Genomic DNA, 4,571 nt, shown 5'->3' with positions numbered 1-4,571 from the left:
GTGTGGCAGCCTATGGGCAGGTGAAACTAGAATAAGCACAAAGGAGAAGAAAAAAAAAGGTTAGACACTATTACCCAGCTTCTATTTTTGTTTCCTGGGAATTGTTTATGGGCTTTACCGGTGGCAAATCCCTCCTCTGCCTTTTGTCCTGCTCTTCATTCTCGAGGGGCGCTGAAGGGCGCAAGTTCATTTTCTGTAACTACTGCCTCCTGATTTCGGTTGTCGTCATAACCCGGGGTAGAGGAGCAGAACGTCCCAGCTCCCTTTAGCTATGTATGTCACCAGGCTTTGGCTCTAACTGTTCGTATCCCTGAGTGAGACAATTTAACCTTTTGGCGACAGAGGATGTTACCGACTTAGACGTGAGGCCCCCCTCTTGGGGTCCTAGCTGAACCGAAGCCCCCCGGCTCGGTCAGGGTGTTCTTTCCCCCTCAGGTTCGTGCTGCCAATAATGAAACTGAGTTTGACTCAAGCAAGACCGGGTTTTATTCAATGGCCAGGGAATGGAGAAGGGTAGCTCATGCTCTAAAGGCACATTATTCCTGAAAGGAGGAAAGTGGAGGACTTTTAAGGGGTGAGAGGCAAGTGCGTCATCAGAAATTGGGGAAAAGGATGGAGATTTCCAGGAACAGCCCGGGTATGCGCAGTCCCTCAGGCCCTCTTGCACACGCAAGGCCCTCTTGCACATGCACAAACTGTGTCTAGCAGAGTACAAATGCCCCTTTCGGTGGAGATCGTAGTGTGGTAATGAAGTAAAGGTAACTTTCAGACACCTCTAGATTTCATCTGCGCAGGTGTGTTCCTGTGGTCAATTCAGAGCCGGTTTGGGGCAGTTGACCACTGTATATCTCTCAAAACATATACCTCTCAAAGCACAGCTGCAAAACATCTCTGCCAAACACCAGGTGCTTTTGAAACAAACACAGAAATGAATCTGGGCAAGTGTTGTTCAGCTCTCAGGAGTTGGTATGGAAACACAGAGATAAATGAGGGGAAGGAAAGTGGTGACCTTTATTTTGCCTGCTATCTTGGATCTAACCAGTTTGGTCTGGTTTTGTTGTGGGCTTTTGTGGCATCCTGTTGATAGAACACAACTAGCTTCTATAGTTAAAAGCAGTTTCTGCGCCCAGGGCCTGGGCCGCATGGCATGGGTGACAAGGACACCAGTCAAGTCAAGGTACATGGCCGACATATTAGCAAGAGCAGCATATCTCAACTATCTGACTGATTATACTTTTCATGCCAGGAGTTACCATGACCTCAACTAACCAATTATATAGGGCTTCCCTCCCATAGTGAGTTTCTTGATGAGCCTCCCTGATGGCTTGACAAGCTGCAGTTGGGGAAAGAAGTATGGTTCGTGTTCACTAACTAGCCATCCATGGCCTCCTAGATCTCTAATGAAGCCCCGTTTTTGCACTTTGTCTAATTCTTCCTTTATGCAGATTGGGGAATAATTGGATGGATCTGGCCTTCGAGGTATGAGGGGTAGTTGCCAAGTTACTGGTTCCCTGGCCACCCTTTTGGCAATCACATCTGCCTTGTTGTTTCCCTCTGCATCCCCCTTTTGCCGACCCCTACGATGAGTTACTACCACCTTTTTTGGAAGCTGTACTACTTCTTTTTTATTATTTTTTTAATTTTGCATAACAAGTTTATTTCTAAAAGGCATATAGACAATAAACAAAGTAAACATCCCATCAAGATCTTAACTTCTGCTGAGTGTTATCTGTCCTAGAATTGCTCCATTAAGTCCCAGTGTCTAGACGTCTTAAATTCAATAATCGTCATCTTCATCAGAGTCCATTACTTTTCTTCTGTTGAATTTAACTGTTGTTTTCTTTTCTGTTTGTTGGTTTACTTTTTCGAGGATTTCTATTAAACCTTGTTCTGATACCTTCCCACTTAGTTGTCCATACCGTGCTATCTGTATAAGGTAATTCTCTACTGTTTTAGTTTTCTCAGGCTTTACAAGTGCTAAGTTACTTAATCGGGCCCGGGCAGATGGATCCAGAACTTGGGCTAAGATACTGTTTCTCATTTCTGCTTCCCTTTGCTTTGCTTCCTCTTGTGCTACATCGCCACGGTCCCTGTGCTTCCTCAGCGCCTCAAGCTCCTCGTCCGCCATGGTGTGGCCGTCTGGAGCGAGCAGCCGCGGCCACGCTCCAGCCCACCCAGAGAGACCTCTGGGAAGCTGTACTACTTCTAAGAGCTTCAGTATGCTTAAGCCACGTTCCAGCTGTTTGTTCTCCTCAGTAAGCATACCTCTCTCCTTCCAAATAGCCCCATGTGCATGGAGGATGGCATATGCGTACTGGGAATCTGTGTAAACGTTGAAGATCCTCCCAGTCCTGAACTCTAAGGCTTTTGGACAGAAGTCCCTGGAGGGTAGCCCTCTTGCTTCTGTGACTTGGGTCCAGGAGGTTACAGGGTATCCTGTCAGACTTCTCCCCCTCTCATAAAACTGTTCCTGTTTGTGAACCATTCCTTTTTGGCATTTGGAAGAGGCTCACTTCCTAGCTTGGGGCAACTGGAATAGATGGCGTCTGTGGTTTCTATACAGTCATGCTCCAGGGACCCCATTTCTGTGGGTATCAGGGTGGCAGGATTTAGTGCATGACAGGTTATTACGATAGCCGCTGGATTGTCTAAAAGCATAGTCTGAACTTGAGTCGACCTTCCAGGGGATAGCCATTCTGTTCCCTTAGAACTTACTAAAATGTGAATCTGCTGTGGAGTCCATATAGTGAGTGGCTGACCAAACATTAACTTTTGAGCCTCCTTTATCAGGGCTGCAGTAGCTTCCTCAGCCCGAAGGCAAGGAGGCCATCCCTTTGTGGCTTGACCTAATTGTTTAGAGAAATAAGCAACCACCCAAGTAAGGGTCCCATGTTTTGACCTAATACCCCAAGGAGATCCTCCTTCTCTCGTGAATGTAAAGGTCAAAGGGTTTAACTAAATCTGGTGGGGGGGCTAGGGCAGGGGCCTGAAGTAATTGCTTTTTCAATTCTTGAAAGGCCCCTTCACTTTCTGAATTCCATTCAAAACGATCATCATCCTTTCCTTTGAACTTTTCATATAGAGGCCTAGCTAATGGACCATAGTTAGGGATCCAGATGTGGCAAAACCTGGCCATCCCTGGGAAACCCTTAAGTTGTCTTCTAGTTTTAGGAGAAGGTGAGGCTGCAAATGGCTTCTTTCCTTTCCTGGGGTAGGCTTCTCTGACCTTCTGTGAGAATGAAGCCTGAGTGGGTCACCCTAGTTTGTGCTATTTGAGCCTTTTTCTTGGACACCTCATATCCTTTATTGGCTAGGTGTTTCAGGATGGTTCAGAGCCTTCCTTAATAAGCCTGGCGATCAGAATGTTGTCTACATAGTGGAGGAAGGTTCCCTCCTCCAGATGTCGATCTTTCAGGTCTTTAGCTAAAGTTTCTCCAAAGATGGTGGGGGAATTTTTGAACCTTTGGGGCAGGACTATCCAGCAGTATTTTTTTTTTACGTGTTTGGGTCCTGCCACTGAAAAGCAAAACTTTCTTGTGAGTCTGGGGCTAATGGAATACAGAAGAAGTCATCTTTTAAATCCAATACAGAATACCAGGACTTGGGGGAAATAGAGTGGCCTGCAGGGTGTAAGGGTTAGGGAGGACTGGATGTATATCCTTGGGGGCTTCATTGACTGCCCTGAGGTCCTACACCATCTGATACTCCCCATTGGGTTTCCTTACAGGGAGAATGGGTGGTATGACAGGCTTATTAGCATGGTCTAATTAGGTCCTGGTCATTTAGGCCCTGTATAACAGGGGCAATGTCCAGAAGGCCTCCTGATCGATAGGGTACTGTTTTCTGTTGGGTCATGTGTGTCCTGGTTTTTGATGAACTATCAGGGGACTGGCTCCTACAGCTTGTCCTACCCATCCCTAGGCTCATACCTTGGGATTTACTCCATGGAGGTCAACTTGCTCTGTGTGGGGAGGTTTGTTCTCAGCTGTTAACATTAGCAGATTCTTGGGAGTGTACTAATTCTTAGAGATTCTTAATACTTCACTAAGTAATGAGATATAACATAGAGGGGTTTTAAAAGAACTATTTCAATAAAAATATTTCCTTTCATAAGATATTGAGAAAATTCTGATTAAAAAATGAACATATTTTTGACCTTACAAATATACTTCTGGGAATATTTTCTGAAGATATATGTGTAAAGATTCAGACACAAAAGTTTTTTGGGTTTTTTTTATGCTTCTCTCCTTTTTATTATATCAACATGCCAAGCATACTCCCTTTTCTACCTCTTGTTTTACTGAATCTGGAAGGCTTGTCGCCCAGATTTCCACTGGGCCAATGCCATACCGTCATTCAGATCCCTGTTCAAAGGTCTTCCTATCATAGAGACCATCTACTACTTCTTGTCACTCTTTGTCTTCTTAACCTGCTTTATTATGATTATTATAGTTTTATTGTAAGACTTAATCACCAGCTGTTATATTTATTTGTGTGCATTGTTTTTCTTGTCTGTCTTTATCCCTCAGTCCCAGAAATGTAAGCTCTGTGAGAACAGAGGCTTTGTATTC

At 44.9% G+C, this 4,571-nt stretch overlaps 1 pseudogene; it reads right to left on the bottom strand.

The window, feature by feature from the left end:
* Positions 1-1,725: 1,725 nt before the first annotated feature.
* LOC113616525 (programmed cell death protein 5 pseudogene) lies at positions 1,726-2,128 on the bottom strand (annotated as a pseudogene).
* Positions 2,129-4,571: the final 2,443 nt, after the last annotated feature.

The sequence above is a fragment of the Aethalodelphis obliquidens genome, unplaced genomic scaffold (assembly GCF_003676395.1).
Source record: "Aethalodelphis obliquidens isolate GAN/ISIS:26980383/991018 unplaced genomic scaffold, ASM367639v1 scaffold148, whole genome shotgun sequence".
Lineage (NCBI taxonomy): Eukaryota > Metazoa > Chordata > Mammalia > Artiodactyla > Delphinidae > Aethalodelphis > Aethalodelphis obliquidens.
This window is presented reverse-complemented; position numbering and strand designations above follow the sequence as displayed.